The sequence below is a fragment of the Eptatretus burgeri genome, chromosome 12 (assembly GCF_056783735.1).
Source record: "Eptatretus burgeri isolate ZD-2024b chromosome 12, Ebu_testis_v1, whole genome shotgun sequence".
Classification (NCBI taxonomy): domain Eukaryota; kingdom Metazoa; phylum Chordata; class Myxini; order Myxiniformes; family Myxinidae; genus Eptatretus; species Eptatretus burgeri.
Genome location: NC_140972.1, coordinates 44,480,837 through 44,499,579, shown reverse-complemented (window position 1 = coordinate 44,499,579; position 18,743 = coordinate 44,480,837). Strand labels below are relative to the sequence as shown.

The window sequence follows — 18,743 nt, the reverse complement described above, 5'->3', positions numbered from 1 at the left end:
CTGCACGACACATAGCAAGTGTCTGTCTGAGCGATATTGTAACCAACATTGGGTCAGTCATGACTTATAATTAGCAGCACAAAAGAGCAATTTATTTCTCCAAAGCATTATTCCTGGTTTAAGTTAAATTGTAATAAGCAGTTCAAATATATTGCACTCACAAAAGGTCTTTACCAATTTGAAGTTGGACAGCACACAATTTTATATCCACAGTCTTCGTAGGATTAGTATTCCAACTACGAAAGATAAGTGTTGTATTTTTGTGAACATTTTAATGAAACAGCTGCTGACCTGCAAAAATATTTACAAAATTGAAATATTCATTGAATATATTGGCACAACATGACAAACACAGTCAGGAAAACAAATGGAAGGGGCATGCATGGTATGTAAGAGTGATTTTGGAGCAGGGTGGAGGTGGGTTGCAGAACCACTAAAAATCGAATCTTGTGTAGATGGCCCTTCGACTTCAATGTACAGTAGGTGTCATATTTCTACTCCCTAATGCAATGTGGTGCGTCTCCCCTCCTCTCCCCCACCCTCCTACCCATCCTTCTTTTCCGAACAGTGTTTCGCTGGTCAGTGCGTGCCCGGGAAACAGTGCTGAGGAGAAGGTTGCCCGAGGTTATGTTGCATGTCAAAGTCGAACTAATTTATTACCGATATTTTCGATGCTCGATGAGTGGCAAAAATGCCAGTGTTGCTACCTGTATTAAAAAAAAGAAAAGAAAAAAAATCCAGGGGAAAAGTAAAAATGTCAATCGTTATTTTTATATTCTTAAAAAATGCGAAAGGGGGGATACTGCTCAAGGAGAGAGAGGGGGAGAGAAAGAAAAAGAGAATCATATTGTTTGTTACTTTTTAGACTTTATTTCATATAATTTGCATGCTGAGTTGTAAAAATAATGTGCTTTACGTTGTTTTTAGTTAAAGGGGAAAAAATGGTGGTTTATAAATTTCATATATTTGTAAGACTATAGACAATGCAGGCGGACATTCTTTGGTTGAGATGTCCCAAGTTTGAACATGGTACCAGTGCCAAACAGCTTTCTTACTGAGCGTTCATTTTAACCGCTATGTGTTTTTATCTGAATTGATGGTGTTTCATATATACTGTAATTATACGCTTAATAATATCCTCCTGCTCGCAAAAAAAATTCATATATAAATGATCAAGTGTAACTTTCTTTTTTGCCCGACAACTGATTGGAACCGCCCAGTGTACATTGTGCAGGACTGTTTTCAAAGGTTTATTGAACAAAGAAATTTAAATCATGGCAGTCGGATGGCCCAGTCAACGCTCTCTGAAAACCCTTTGTTTTATGTCGTATACTCATTTACTGTCTCGTGTTTAAGCCTGATGATTCACAAGGTTTAAATCCAACTGGATTCTGATCTTGACTGGACATCATCCTGATGCTGCACAGGTACAGAATGCCAATGAATGTTGTCTCCATCTTTAATTATGCAGACGATTGGCTGATATAATATGGACTACCTCTCTTGAAAGAACTTCTGCAACCACTTTAATTGAAAAGCAATTCTCTTTTACTCTCACTAACAAACCATCAGAAAGTGCCTCTCGTACACAATTATAATGGAAAGGATGTATTGACAAGGATTAACAAATACGTTATTGATGATACAAAAACGATGTCTTGGTGCCATAAATGTGCCAGGCAATGTCTGGTGGATGAGCTAAGTCATTGACTCGTAGACCCCCTCCCCCCTTTCCCTGCAAAATATTTGTGCTATCATGACATTCCCAAGTCTGAGATTCGTCTTTTGATGTATTACGTCAAACGGTTTCCGAAATTAATTCACACATTCGAGCACACCGATCCTATGTGAGCGAGGGTTTGGTCACTCTACCTAACATTGCTTCAGCCTGGCAGAGGGTCATAAATTGGCCGGACGCCCATGTGGCTGAGGACTGAAAGACCAACCCCCGCATTGCAGGCAATGAGATGGAAGATCTTTCTGAGCCAAATGTGGTTTTGGAGAGCAGATGTAAGAAAGATGTAATTTGGTACCGACGTTGTCTTCCAAAAGGCTCTGCTGCATGGAAACAGTGCCACATTGATGGCAACATGAACGATTTTGAGCGGACAACTCCGGAAGACTGTCATAGCTTTCTGGAAGCACATGTGGCGAGCATAGTTGCAAACAAAACTCATCAGGGCCAGACATTCCTGAACATAGGTCATAGTAAAGGGAAATGTGACACTTGAGCGGTACAAATGGATGGTGTAAAAATGCACATCGATGAAAAGAGAAGCCCTGTGGAACTGGCGTTGTGCTTGTGCTGTAGAAACAAAAACCTCGGAGGAATGAGTTCACCACAGTACAAAAACTTCTCCATTTGAACCCGAGCCAATGTGACAGGTTATGTATTGCAGGGACATGGGCTGGGAAGCAGTCTATTGAAAATCCTCAAGGGGTGGTCTAGTTCTGGAAGAGGCTGTTTGAAAGGGAATCCGAACTTTAGCCCCGTTATCTTGCCGAGCCAAATATATGATGGCACTTGGTGCAACCCATTACAATCGACAAAGTACATGCTGAAAAAATAACAACTGCATAATGGAGCAACATGAGTGGATGGACTAAGTCATTGATTTGCTTTGTTCTACCGTATATCTGATAGTTCTCCATCTAAGATGTACAACTTGTGGTTACTGACTGGATAGCTGCTGTTCTGCCTCAGAAAGCAGACTTATTCTGAACTTATTCCGAAAGTAGAGGACCCAAAGAAGGACTCCAAGTACTGCCCCATCACTGTTAGCAGTTTTCTGGTTTTACTGCATCATAAAATATTGGCCAGATGATGTGCCTGGGCCTTTGTGATGCACCGGCGCATCGGGCGTTCAGGAAGGGAGGCAGTGAAGCAGTCAACATTATAATTTTGGATTCCATCTGACGCGATGTGACTCGCAACCTGAACTCCCTTTACTTTGCTCTCCTGGATGTTTTCAAGGCATTCAATTCTGTCAATCATGGTGCCATTGTTCGTGTGGCTGCCAAGATGGGGGAACCTGACCCCTCCTGGCTTGTGTATATGCAATGACATCCTGGACTGCTGTCATGATGAGCAGATATCTATGGAGCATGTTGTAAAGCAAAGTGACCCACTCTCCCATTTATTGATTAAATCTGTCTGATGAGGTTTTGTGTAACCTCCCAAACTGAGTGGGAGCCCGGGTTGGTGGCTCCATTCTGGTGCTAGCGTTTGCTGATGACCTCATTCTGTGTGCCAGAACACCGGCTACAACCCATGCTGCTTGAGATTCGGTTCATACCAACGTGGGTATGGCAGGCCTGGTAATAAATATGGAGAAGTCTGTGATAATGGCTATTGTCATTGATGCGAAGTTGAAGTGATATGTGGTTGACGCATTTCGGATGCTCAGCCTCAGAAAGTGGACGGAACCTGAATGTACTCACGGAGGCCGAAGATGTAAAATATCTTGGTGTCCAGTTCCAACCGAAGGGTGTGGCTGACTTTCATGGGGCCATCCTGGAAGAAGGACAGAACAACCTGAAGTGAGCTCCGCTGAAGTCGCAGCAAAGAATGGCAATCCTAAGGCAACATCTTACGCCCATGCTTTAGCATCAGCTTGTGCTGGGAGTTGCCAGAGGTGGAACCCTCTTTTGGGTCGGTGTGCAAATATGTCATCATCTCAGGTTATGATTTAGGCTCCCAAAATATGTGACTGGCCTTTTTTCATGCAAGGACAAATGATGGCGGGCTGGGGTTACCCTTTTGCGTGACTATTCCCATCCGATGTGAGAAAAGGATGTTAAGGCCAGAATAGTATGACAGTCAAGGCTAGTTTCGGGACAAGTTTGAAGATTTGGTGAGGATCCAGAACATGTGCAGCCTGAATGAAAGAGGCTCAGAGTAAGTGAACCGCCACATGTATCCACGGTCACACTCAGTTGATGCTGGGTATGGGTATCCGAGTCAGCGTCCATGCTGCACAGTCTCATTCGAACAATCAGTGACCTGAAAGTCATTTCTTTGAAAATGGTGGAGGACTGTGAGGGCATTTTGGGGGTTTATGCAGTACACACTTACGTGTCTTGGACGTCAGCGAATGGACACGTCTTAGACGTTTGCTGCACTATGAGCAATAAGGAAGTACGGTCGTGGCTGATGGAGAAAGGCCCAGTTGGTGGGATGATGAACCAACAGCATGGCGAAAAGATGCCTGCAAGCAGCATTCGGAAAAGCCATGTCATGACAAGCCTCATACATTTGTTGTAATATGAGCAATTTGGAGGTACGGTCTTAGCTGAGAGAGAGGCCACATTGGTGGGAAGATTGACCACCAGCTGGGCAAAATGATGCTTGAGCTATAGTATTATTCAAAAGAGGTTCTGTCAGAAAGATGACACCAGAGAGAGTAATGGGTTTCCCACACCCCGAAGTGGGAGCAGTAGGCTACTTCTATCAATAGCCGAATGCCTCGTCATCTAACTAGTGAGCTGCATGAAGGGATTGACGAGAATCCCACTGTCCCTATCCACTATCCGGTAAAAAAACACTGAACTTTGGGAGTTTAAACCATAGAACCAAGTTAAAATTACAACACACACACACACACACACACACACACACACACACACACACACACACACACACACACACACACACACACACACACACACACACACACACACACACCTCCTTTATAATAGTTCTGTACAACGGCATAGTCCCACTTTTGAGGTCAATTGTGCACATTTGCATACCAATATGCCAAAGCCCAGTGAAAGAGAACTATATGACATATATTTTCTGATATAGGGTGAGGCTGGATATATGGGTGTTCCCAATAAATAGCCTGTCAATTAGTGCACCCACATTCCTTTTTATGTACAATTTTGTAGCAGAATAAATACAGAGGTACACATATAACTGTCAGTTTGTCAAAGGTTTATATATATATATATATATATATATATATATATATATATATATATATATATATATATATATATATATATATATATATATATATATATATATATATATCACACAAGAGAGCTACAAGCAAATTCAGAAAAGGATCCTCTATCCGCAAGTGTGAAATATATAGCATTTTCACTCTGCTGAATGTATATATGCAGTTTTATGAGAAGTTACATAACCAGACAGGTGGAAATTTTTGTAATCTAACTTGTTAAATGCTTTGGGAGGACCTTGTGAATACACAGAAAAAACTCATTCATTTTAAAGTGATTCATTTTATCTACCAAATTCTGTGCTTGGTAAATTATATTTCAACATCTTTGCTGTTTTCTTAAATATTAAGTGAGGATGATAGTTACTTTACAAAAGCGTTCAAGTCTCGATGTAAAGCTTTATCTAAATGCATTGAAAACCAGAAGGGCACCCTGTAGAGCACATACCTCCGTCACGTAATGTCTGATCAACGAGAACATATCGGGCCCAATACATTTTTTAAAATACCATGCTATACAGCACTATATCGTTTTAAGCCCTATCTCGCAATGGTGAAGAATTACTTTAAGATTCAATAATTCTCGGATCCAGATCCGGATTCGGATCTTCATGAAAATTGAATCAATTCTTAGTCACACACCCAACATGCCCACCAAATTTCGTCCGAATCCGTGCATAACTTTTTGAGATATGGTGCTATATATCATTTTTGGCCCCATCTCTCAATGGTGAAGAATCACTTAAAAAATCATCGTAGCCGGAACCGGATCTGGATCTTCATCAAAATCTAATCAGTTCGTCCTTGTCACACCCAACTTGTTCACCAAATTTCATCCGAATCCATCGGCAACTATTTGAGATATCCTGTACACAAATAGACAAACAAGAAAAAGATGTGCAAAGCACGATACTTGCAAAATCCACCCACTCTCTAAAGTTTTTTTTTTAAACAAGCTGAGGATCGTGTAAGAGTTACTACACAGAAACATGTAACGATGCAGGAGACGAGAGGGGCTGGAGAGGTAAGCACAAAATAGTGGGGAACAAAGACAATATGATATCTGTGGAAGGGAGAGGGATGGGGTGGGGTACACAGGGTAAACAAGCTGGAGGAAGACCTGGAGGAAAGAGTGGGATTGCAGAGAGTGTGGGAGTTTGTTCCAGAGGTGGGAAAAAGTGGAATGAAAGAGTGGAGGTGAGCAGTAATTCTTGATTTTGGCAGTTTCACCAGAAGGGGGTTTTTGGCGGACCTTGAGCACCCTGTGGAAATATAGGGGGAGAAGTCACAGACAGAGCGGGTGGGGGGGGGCAAGGTTGGAGGAGATGGTAAAAGAGAGTAAGACCACCGACCTGCCTCCGGTGAGAGAGTGAGAAACCCAAAGACTCAGCTTCATCGCAGAAGATACTAATGATCCTAAAAGCCTTGGTTTCCGCAGCGTGAAGTCGAGCGAGGTGTGAGGCAGAAGCACCTCCCCAAATGGGGGAGCAGTACTCCATCAGAGTGCAGATGAAAGCTTTGTGAGTGGTTAGAAGCTCAGGTGTGCCAAGGAAGGACTTTGCTTGACGTAGGATGCCCAGTCGGCAACTGGCTTTGGAGGCCAGCTTGAAGATGTGGCTTTCCCAGGAAAGATCGTAGCAGATCGTGAGACCCAAAAGCGTGAACGAGAGGACTTCTTCAAGGGGATTGTGGAGAAAGTAGATGGTGGGGGGTGGGGGGTTCCAGATGGTCCTTTAGGAGAGATATGGTGAGGGAATATATCTTTCAATCCTGACAAATCTCACACCAAGTGCTTGACTAGTTTGTGATTTTACCCAGGTCTGCAGAGTGTGAAGAGGTTGCTGCTTGCCGATCTGAGGGATGACAGATGGTACAGCAGAGGGTGGAGTCATCAGCAAAGAGATAAAGAGGATTTTCCAGAGAGTCGGAGAGATCATTGATGAAAACAGAAAAAGCACAGAGCCTAGACCACTGCCTTGAGGAACTCCAGCCTGGACGGGAAGAGATGAGAGAATTCCATTTAGAGCTACGCATTGACTGCGACAGGAGAGGAAGTCCGTGAGCCATGAGTGGAGAGTGCATTGGTTACCATAAGAGGAGTGTTCGGTGAGCAGGGTGGGGATGACAGACCGTATTGAAAGCTCACGATATGTCTGGATTGCCATGGTTACATCAAATTGTCCATTTCATAAAGATTAAAATTGACAATCTTTATCAAAGCTCAGGTCTGTGTCGGATGAAAATTGATGATTTTAGAAATTTGACCTTGAGTTGACCTTTAACCTTTTGACTTCAAATAATTAGTTTCTCAATTCAGTGACGCAATATGCAAATCCTGCTCAAATTTCAATTCAATCGGATGAAAAATGACTTTTAGAAATCCGACCTGAAGATGTTGTTCTGTCATTCTGAGTGAACCGTTGACCTTTGACCTCAAAATCAATAGGCTTCTCAGGAGAAGACTATTTCTATAACTTGGTAAAGTTTCATGACTCTCGGTTTAGAATTGTGACCCGTCAGCGATAAACAAAGAGCCAGAATAACAAAATCGATAAAAAAGAATCAAAAAGATAGAGTGGTGAAAACATAACCTCCTTCACTTTTCAACCATAGTAGAAATGGTTGCATTTCTACCCAATTACTTAAACCAGCAATAGGAATCCACAACCATCCTTGACCATATTGTGGAACGTCTGCCAAGACCCAAACTTTCTTTTTTTTCACCTTCACCTTGTCACTTTTGTTCGCTTTGAATTCGTTTTCAGCACAACCGCATGAGCAATTGACGCAAAACTTTCATCACCGGAGCACCTGCACATAGAGAATTATTTCAACAACGATACATGATGATTGGATGGTAAACGTGCCCAGCGTTACAAAAAGTTTGTTTTCTGTCGGCATGGGTTTGCAGGGTGGTTCACGTATTAGGATAAATGGCCTCGGCTTTGCTTTGCTCGACCACAGCTGAATTAGCATCATATAAAACAAGAAATGGCTCACACATGTAGCATAAATTTATGATGATCCACACAAAGACATATTTCACATTTGGACTCTAATGACTCTAGTTTCTGGTATATTTGTCATCACATATGCAGAGAGGAGTACACGAGAGATCAGCCTTAACACACTTGCATTGGCATGTGCAGTCATTTTGCATCCACAGTGGACAAGTTCGGAGCAAACTTTGGCTGATTCTGGTGGAGTTTTCCAAAGTGGCTGTAATATCCCTTCATTCAGAGTCCAATCCCAGCCCCTCGGATTTGTAAGCACCAGCTTGAACACCAAGGCTTGTCCCCATGCATGGCCTTCTTGATACACAGCCCTCTGGACATGCTGGTCCAAGGCAAATTGAGTTAGTGGCAGTCCTTGTATGGCTTATCCTTTTTTGTTGAACAGATGTTTTCTGGGATTATTCACTTTGTCAGAGCAGCTTGTTCTGTCATAAATCAAGAGCATACATTTCTCAATACTGTGGTTGTGTGACAATTCAACGAAGTTTCCAAAGGACCTTGTGCCAGTTCATAGAAAGCATCAGTTGCATCTCCGAAGCTTTCCCATGTGGCCCATGCAGTCTTTTTTCCACGACCAGAAAAAGCTGACTGTGTTACATCCTGAGGCCATGGAACATTGGCAATGATTTTGATATTGTAGGCCCAATTGCCATTGCAAATGAATGAGCAGATAAAAATATCTCTTCAGTCCCAATTGCGATCCAAAATTCATCAATATCTCGGAACTGCACGGTAGTCATTGCCACTGCCAGTACCTTGACATCGGTATCTACTGTATGGATCATCAAGGAGCTGCTGCTGCATCTGCTGCATCAATAAATACTGCTGTTGCTGCTGCATCTGCTGCACGGTTAAATACCTGGGTATCTGCCTCTTGATGGGAGCATGGTGCCAGATTCGTCGTCATCCAAATGTGGAAATATCAGAACATTAGGACCGTCCGTTGCCAGAACTTGCTTGCTTTCAGCCTCAAGGTGACTTGTCTGTTGGAAGAGGAACTTTAATAGCTTTTTGTGTTTTCATCAACTCTCAGGAAATTTTCCCAGTTCCCAGGAATTGCAACAGATGGCAACACCATTATTCCTCAGACAGCCTCTTTTGGCTCTAGTGTCAGATTTCAGGTCTGTTGCGAAGTAGTCATCCTATGCTACTGTATATCCAATCTCTGGACCTAATCGAACTGCTTTGAGAGGAAGGGGAGGATGATTTATTCATTTTACTCAAGAAAGGACCTTGAAATTGTCAGCTTCATCATTTGCACAATAGCAGCACCATCTAAAATTAGTGCAGTTACTTGTTGATCACCTCAAGTATCTCCCACAGGTTCCAAACAAGTAAGCAGGTCTGACTTTGTGCCAATATGTGGATTTATACTGTTTGATGGAGAGAGAGAGGACAGCCTTGATTTTCATGGGAGAAAAATTCATCAAGATTGCCATCCTGGATTTGGCCACCTATCTTGAGCTTTGAGAATATCTCACAGTTATAACTTTCTGACAAAAGTTTTGTTTTGTCTTTTGTTGCATGTTTTATGAGAGAGTAGTTGAACAGGGGAAATTTGTTGTGGGAGATGACATCTTTGATGGGTTTTGATCTAGTAATTATCCTCTCTTTCACAAACGTGTTGTATTGTTCATTTCCTGTTGTCTTGACTTATTTAACCGTTCTGTGAACAGGTGGATCAGCTATGTTATTCGTGGATAATCAGAAGAGATCCCAACGCTCCTCTTCAATGGGATTTCCCAGTTCCTCAAAAACAGGTCTTAAATCATGTTTGTCTGACAGATGACCCTCAGTGGTGCGGTGCCACTTTTTGTTTATCCTGTACACTTCTTTCTTAGCATTCTCTCACCAACCTGACCATTTCAGGACCAGCCCCCATCCATCTCAACGATGCAAAGGGTTTTCTGTTAACTCTATCTTTTTTTTTACCATGCCTTTTACCATGTCATTGTTTTGTTTGTGTGTCTGATTGATGGCAATGGGTGAAAAAGTATGGTTTGTCTTCTGCCCAGTGAATTTACCCTTGTCAAATGGGATTTGTATGTCGGGCTGATTTTGTGGTGGCAGTCTCGCATATTTCTGATGTAACTCGACCATATCTCTCGCAAGCTTCTCCACTGCCTTAGCAGTTACCTGCAACACATAAACAAGAGGATGAAATTTCCACATTTCATAAGAGGGAATTATTTAGCAACCGGCAAAGCTGCTTCCAATAATCTCCCCTGGAGAAAAATATGCCATCATCATCAAGAGGGAATAGAAAAATTGTTTTTCGTGATTACACATTAGATACCTTCAACGTTTGCATTGAAGCCGAGGAAAATCTTTCATAGAATATGTAACTTGAGCTGTAGTCCATTAGGCATTTGGCAGTCATGTTTGTTGTCTGTCTCACCCTGATCTGTAGAAATGAGCATTTCAGGCACATAAGTTCTATTGATATACTGTATAATCGGATTGGTTGCCTCTTCCAAAAAAATCAGAATAGACACCATGATAATTGTACCGAGTCGTACGGAAGCTGAGAATTGACCAATAATTCAATTGGTGGCCATCTTGGATTTCAGGGAACAAAATCACCATTGAAATTGGCACTATAATCCGATATCAGCAATTAGTATATCAAAACACACGTACATGCCAATTTTCAGGCTGGTATGAAAATGTGCACAATTTATCACCTATGCCGCTGTACTATAAGGAGTAGATACAAGTGAAATCCTTTTTGTTTTGTTCACATTAATGTAGAACCTTATGCACACTTGATGGGCCCTCAAAAAGCTACTCAGTTCTTCCAATGGCTTCTTCATCTGCTGTACAATCCTAAACCTCCTAGTGGTATTTGAGAGGCACTTCCTCGAGTTTTGTTAGTGAAGTTAACAGGACAATTTGTGCAAAAATAATTGCACAGCAGTAGCTTTTTTGAGGAACTATTACCACTACTACGACTACTTTAACGGCCAACAGGTTTGCTAAATGATTGGGTGAAAAACTTTCCCAGGCCAATGTCACAAGAAGGTGGGAATAACCGGAACCATTAAAGAGGTAGTCGTAGTGCCACAATAACCCCCCCCCGACCACGCATCGTTTGATATTTACCGTCCACCAACAAATGCCAGCAGATGGGACACCCAACTTAACGTCCATCCGAAGGACAAAGCACTTTGTGATGCAACGCCCTGCCTGCGAAACACCGAATCCGACAGTTCAGAGCCGGGTAGGGAATGGAACCCAGACGAGACGGCTCAAAGGTAAGTGCACTACCGGTGCATCTGCACGATCCTGTAGGACAAGCTTTTTGAGCAAAGGCCGTCCATGTTGTTATACAATTGTCTGCATAATTTAAACTGGAGAGCATGTTCCTTTTGCCTATTTTAATCCAAGCTGCAGTTGCTCACATCCTTGGGTATCCTTCGTTGTGATGCAGTATTTATACATGTGCTGTGCAAACAGGGTGCATCAGCCCAAAGCTTGTCATTCTTAGGCATATAAACCCTACTTTTAGTAGCCTTGACAAGGATGCTTAGTCAACAGTTGGGCCTTGCATTCAGTCAATTATCATTTTTTTTATCAGGGATGCAAATCCATTAACAGTTTTAACCTCACTAACTTTGCAGGCCCTTCCCGAATGAGATTTGAATATAAGATGTTTAATATATATGTTAGCACAAAAACCAAATGCTGTGAAATGCATTGAATTTTACATCTGTCCATTAGAAGGTACGATACAAATTTATTCTATATAAGGTACTTAAATCTGTCATACATAAACGGTGATTAAAGGTTTGTGTGAGATTTTCTGTGGTATGTGTTGTTTTTGTTGTTGTATTTTATTGTTATTTTCATTCACAACTGATACTGAGCAGTTTGTTTTTGACAACTTGTCTTTTTCATTCGGAAACTGATGTGGCACGTAATTGCAGGTGAAGGTGCACGAGGATCTGAAGTTCTGATATGCATCTAATAGATATAATTGAAACAGCGTGAAGGAAGGTACGCTTCTTGATGGTACTACCTATCCTGTGTATGCAACACCTGTGTAATTCAACCCCAAAGATTGACAGCTCAGGGGAAGACTTGTTACCGACTGAGTTATATTGTACGAGAAACAGTGCCCTTGTGAAGGAACTTTATCTTGTTATTGTTACAAGAAAATGTACATCTGTGCTGTATAGGAGATAGGAATGAAGTAGGACGAGATAAGGTAAAGGTATATCTTCATGGTGTGGCTATTCTCAAAAACAAAGGTTCATTTAAAAGGGTGCCGCACACATTTTTCATCACTTTAAACCTCCATTCCTAGCCCTTTGTACCTTGCTGGAATTGCTGTGCCTTTGTCTTTTTTTAACACTTCCATTCACACCTTTCATGAAATTGACACCACATGCTGCATATGAGGGAAGTTAACTATTGCAAGGTCATGAAAATGAATACTGTACAATGTTTTCAAGGATTACACCGGCCTGGCAGGGTAGATTCGAGGCGTTAACATTCTCCTCGAAGCCGCTAGCCTCACTTCAAATGTCAGCCCAGCATCCTGGTGTACTGTATTTCCATGCATGGCGAGGCATCATTGTGTGTGCCCTCCCTCGGATGGATGTTAAACTGGGTGTTGCGTCTGCCGGCATTTGTTGGTGGATATTGTATATCCAGCAGTGTCCTTCGCGAGGAGTATTTGAATCATCACTGGCACCATGAACAAATTCCAAATTCCTGCTCTAACCTATAGGGGGCACTATATCGGCGGCATTGCTGTGCCCCAGGAAATGATGCCACCCACGGTTATGTGCTGCACATCAAAGAAGAAGAAGGAGAAGAAGAAGAAAAAGAAGAAGTGATTACACCCCTTATGAATAAGAATATATTTGAAACACTGTTTTTATTGTTGCCTATAATTGTGGCACTAGACACATTTTGGGAAACAATGCAAACGAATTAATACCACGTATCAGTGCAATGATTAATCTGCATTTAATCACAATAATGAAAAGGCAACACTGCTAGTTTTTTTTTTTAAATAAATTATCAATGGGTACATTCAAACAACTTGTCTGCTCAATGGACTGACAGTGGGGTGAATGAGGAATGGGCAGAGAAGAGCACACAGGTGCACAGCATTCTCATGAGGACTATATTTCTTCTCCAGATCCCAAAAGAATTCCAGAAACAGTTATTGTTGTTCAGCTGTGTTGTGCGAAACAAGCCCTCTAATTTCGGTATGACACGCGTAAGGAAGTCCTTGGCTCTAGTTTATGTATTTACAAAAAGAGAAGGTTATCAGAGGTGCTAACATACCACAGAATGCTGACGGAGAGAATCCTCCGACAAAACTTGTACTTCTGAAAGCAAATCCTTCTTAAAAGCAATGTTACAAACCCTTATGTTCAGCACAAAATGGCAGTAATAGTGCTGACAAGTTAGGCCATGGGTTTGCACACTCACTATTGAGCTGTCATGGAATAAAATATATGTTTGAGTTCATAGAACACAATACCCACGTGTTGTGTAAGTATGTACAGGAGGGTGTTGCTGTACGCAGGGGGTTACGTTCTTGAATATCCTCATAAGCTGCAAATCTGCAAACTTAGGGGGTAATGAGGAAATTAGGGATAGTGATTTCAACTTTAAAATTTGTCCAAACTGGACTCTTGATTAATATGTTTGCGCATTGTCATTGTGCTATTTATTTTCATGAATAAAAGAGTTATTAAGAACATAAATTAAAGTTTGTTTTCTTAAGTTGTTGTTATTACTATTATTATTATCATTATTATTTTGTATGCATCCAGTGGCTGCTGGTTTCCTTATTGCTGGAAGTGCGGCTGTGCTGCTGATGCAGTACCCCACGTTTCCAGGAAGCTGGTACTCATTTTACTGACCTTGGAAGGATGACAGGCTGAGTCAACCAACCTGGTGTTATTTCAACGGAATGGAAAAGGGCTTGACCTCAAGACCCTAAGATCTTAACGCAACCACCTTATTCATTCATCGAACACCAGGCTCATTTTCCTGCACGAAGAACATTAACTAAAGTTAATTTTCATGTGTTATTAAGATTATGAAACTTACTTTTATGAATAATAATAATGATGATAAACTTAATCCATCAATATGATCACGATGTTAATGATGTCTGTGATAAAGACGAGTTGATGGAGATGATCAGTACATACCCATGATGGCGGCCTCTTCCTCACCTCAACAAACATTGCACGCCCTTTAATGCTATACACTGTATCAATGTACAGTATTTCATGGCTGTTCTTGGAAGTATTATGAAGGCGATTTGTGTTCTACAGTCTTAACATATATCATTCGATTCAAATAGGGGTTTAAAGATGTATAAGTAAATTAATTCTGGGTTTTACCGCCGTTTTACGCAATGTCTATTACATCACTAATCAAACACATTACATTAGTTCTTCATGCCTATTGTTTGTGTCCTTTATGACATCCTTAAAAACAGTAAGTTTCCTGTTTAGAATGATTTTCAATTTTGTTTGATTGCCAGGCAGGCAGACGGAGTAAAAATATTTCCCCACTCCTCTCTGCGCTTGTGTAATCGGGACAAATTCAGAGCCAAATCACGTTAAAACGGCAAACTTGTCTTCCTATTCATGTTCTGATTTGTGTTCAAAATTTATCATTCAATTTAAATAGGATGAAAGATTTATTAAGAACGTCTGTGGCCAATCTTAAACTGATAAGACGGATGGACAGACGGACAGACTGGCATGAACTTATTGCTTAACGCGGCTTTTCGCTTCGCGTGAGTGCGGTAATTACATATAAACAGCTTTAAATCCCTGGTGTTCTGCATGCAGGGAGAGACATGAATGTGTCTGCCATCCATCCGATAGACGTTAAGCTGGAGGACCCGCCTGCCAACACTGGGTCTGTTGTTGGAGGTTAAATATCCCTCTCATGAAGAGTCTGCAAGTTATGGTCGGCACCCCAAACAAATTACAACTTCCTGCCACAGTTGAACATCAATCCTGGCCAACCGGTTCTAGAAAGACGTTAGCCAGAATCGTACCCCCCTGGCCAACAATACAGGAATAATTGGGACTGTTAAAGAAGAACAATAATATAACAGTAATTAATCATTTAACCCTTTATAACAGGTGCATTATTGTGCACTCACTTTGAAGCATGAGCTATTTATACCTTTATCATTTCGGTGCTGTTAGACTCTGGGAGAAATTGGAATTTTTTGGGGAAAATGTGATCCCACAAGCCTTTTGGATTATTCATAAAAGAGGCTTCTATGGTTAGTTTGTCACTTATGACCTTTTGTGTTGTGATTGCTGGCTGCTTTGAGAGTCATTTTACAGATAACTTATAATTTCCCTATTTCATTTCTCTCACCTTACCACCTTGTATCGATCATATTGTATCATAAGTCTGAACCTTAGGTTTTGATTTATTTCGAACGAGAAGGATCTTGAATTCTATGACATGCATGTTTAGAGAATTGCTCAATAATATGAACCTTTTCGTCTCCGCTTTCATCAAAGAGCTTTATATAGCTGTCACGACAAAAACAATAACTTACCCTTTGGAAAGGTTGAAAGCAATCCTTTTGAGGACTAAGTTGCCAAGGCTCATCCAACCAAGTGTTAATCTACTGAGACTGCTGCAGTGGAGAAAAGACGAAAACAGCCTTGACCCTCCTTCGGCGACAGGCCATGATGGCATCGGTATCCATGCTCTCAAATCCTGCTCTGCTGTTCTTGTTTCCCTCTCGTCTGCCATATTCGGTCTGTCCTTTTCCTTTGGCTGCCTCCCCACTGCATGGGAGCAACCATCACTCCCATCCATAAGAAGGGTGCTAAAACACATATCGACTGCAGACCAGGAAGCTTACTTACAATTACCAGCAAAATGGAATCCATCAATCCCTCATTGCTGCTGATGTCAAGTCTTTATAGTTTACGAAAAGCCTGATCTCTGACCATCAGTTTGGATTCAGTCCCAGTCACTCAATTCTGGATAAATTTCTGCTCTTCTATCATCAATGGTTGGAGGCCATCTTCTTGTTTATACAGTGCTTTCAGAAAGTATTCACACCCCTCGACTTTTGTCACATTTTGTTGTGTTACAGCCTGAATTTAAAATGGATTAAACTGTAAAAAAAAAAAAATGGCACTGAAATGCACAAAACACCCCATAATGACAAAGTGAAAACATGTTTTTCAAAATTTTTACAGATTTATTGAACATGTAATGCAGAAATATCTAATTTACACAAGTATTAATCCCCCTGAGTCAATACTTGTAGAAGCGCCTTGGGCAGTGATTACAGCTTCGAGTCTTCTTGGGTATGTCTGTATCAGCTTTGCACATCTGGATTTGGGAATTTTCTCCCATTCTTCCTTGCAAATTTGCTCAAGCTCTGTCTGGTTGGATGGGGAGCGTCGGTGAACAGCAATCTTCAAGTCTTTCCATAGATTCTCAATGGGATTTAAGTCTGGGCTTTGGCTGGGCCACTCAAGGACTTTCATGTACTTGTTCTGAAGCCATTCCAATGTTGCTTTGGCTATAGGCTTGGGGTCATTGTAATGTTGTAAATCTTCACCACAGTCTGAGGTCTTTTGCATTCTGAAGCAGGTTCTCAAGGATTTGCCTGCATGGGGTTCCATTCATTGTTCCCTCTATCCTTACAAATCCCCCAGTCACTGCTATTGAAAAGCATCCCCATAGCATGATGCTACCACCACCATGCTTCACAGTAGGGATGGTGTTCGATGGGTGATGAGCTGTGCTCGTTTTTCGCCAAATGTAGCGCTTTGCACTGAGGCCAAAGAGTTCAAGTTTCATTTCATCAGATCACAGAATCTTTTGCCTCATGCACTCAGTCTTCACGTGCCTTTTTGCAAACTCCAGGTGAGCTGTCATGTGCCTTTTTCTCAGGAGCAGCTTCTATCTAGCCACTCTCTCATGAAGCCTTGATTTGTGAAGTGCTGCAGAGATTGTTGCCCTTCCGGCAGGTTCTCCCATCTCAGCCAAGGAGCTTTGTAGTTCTGTCAGAGTGGTCATTGGGTTATTTGTCATCTCCCTGACCAAGGTCCTTCTTGCCCAGTTGCTCAGTTTGTTTGGATGGCCAGCTCTAGGAAGAGTCTGGGCAGTTCCATATTCTTTCCATTTCCTAATGATGGAGCTTACTGTGTTCCCATCTCTTGGGAACTTTTAACACACCAGAAAATGTTATATCCCCTTCCCCAGATCTATGCCTCCTCACAATTCTATTTTGAAGTTCTACAGCCAGTTCCTTGGACTTCATGGTGGAGTTTCTACTCTCACATGCACTGTCAACTGTGGGACCTTATATAGAAAGGTGTGTTTCTTTCTAAAGCATGTTCAATCAATGTAATTGGTCACAGGTGGACCCCAATCAAGTTGTGGAGACATCCCAAGGATGATCAAAGGAAATTGGATGCATCTGAGCTCAATTTGGAGTGTCATAGCAAAGGGGTTGAATACTTATTGATGCAAGACATTTCAGCTTTTTATTTTTAATTTATTTGTAAAAAATTGCAGAAAAAAAAAAGAATTCCACTTTGACATTATGGGGTATTACAAAATGTGAAAAAGTCAAGGGGTGTGAATACTTTCTGAAGGTACTGTATCTTGTGCATTTGGCACAGTCAGGCATCTGCTTTACTTACCAAGCTCTCTGTCTGTGGCATTCAGGTCCATCTTCAATCACGAGTTTCTGACTTCCTCCACTCATACAGTCAATGTGGTGCTGTCAGTGGAGCCATGTCCTCCCCTTTTCTAATGGAGGCTAGAGTTCCTCAAGGCAGTGTTTTGGGCCTAGTCTTGTTCTGCATCATATATGACCTCTCCAATGCTCTGGAAAACCCTCTCGCATTTTGTTGACAATTTCACATTGTGTCATGCAGTACCCACACCCATTGCTAGGCAGACAGCAGCTGCATCACTCTCTGCTGATGTGGAATTGATGAGTTGCTGGTCTGATAATGGAACATGTCTTTCAATCCTAGAAAATTCCTGTCTCACCTTGTTGCTCCAGAGGGATCGTCCAAGAAACCCACCTGTCTATTTCCATCATGAAACGCTGGTTTGGTCTCTTGAACCTATTGTCTTCTCCATCAGTCATGACCTCTCCTGGGCCAAGCACATAGCAAAACTGGCCTCCAAAGTGGGCCGCAGACTGAGCATCCTCCGTTGATTCAAGTCTTTCCTTGGATAATCAGATCTCCAAGGCCTTTGTCCAGAGCTCAATTGAGGAATGCTCTCCACTATTTGCTGGTGCTCCAGCATCATGTCTGCTTTGCCTGGATTATATGGAATCTGAAGCTCTCACCAAGTTATTGGAATCTCCTGTGATGAGGAGGAAGCACAAGTCTGTTACTTTCACATTGCAGGAAGGTTGGTGGGATCTCTGTTTTTTTAAATCTTCTTTTCTTCAATATTGCTCATTCTGCTCTTTGTCCTCCAACACTCGCTAGCAACTCCAGGATGCACGTGTTACTCCAGTAACCGCCTTCTGATTACACATCCGAAACGTCAACTTCTGCTTGCTTCTCACAGCGATTCGCATTCCTCAATCAATGTTCTATTTATTTAAACCATCGTTCTACCTGTCCACTGACTCTTGTTCATGAGCAAGACAAGTTTTCATACAAAGTGATATCGATGTTGGTCAAACCATTCTGGAGCGAGCAAACATAGTCACTTGTGCTGTGGACCAGAAGTATGTCACTAAGTTCCTCATGAAGCAGAACATCAATCTAGA

General features: G+C 41.7%; 1 protein-coding gene across 4 annotated transcripts in view; it reads left to right on the top strand.

Annotated features, from left to right (window-relative positions):
- The window catches only part of LOC147015516 (RNA-binding protein with multiple splicing 2-like), a 232,663-nt gene extending 220,887 nt beyond the window's left edge, over positions 1–11,776 (top strand). For all 4 annotated transcript variants that reach the window (XM_085850295.1, XM_085850296.1, XM_085850298.1 and 1 more), the window contains exon 9: positions 569–11,776. The gene's annotated coding sequence lies outside the window, so the exon portion shown is untranslated. The remainder of the gene's footprint in view (positions 1–568) is intronic.
- The last annotated feature ends 6,967 nt before the right edge of the window (positions 11,777–18,743 follow it).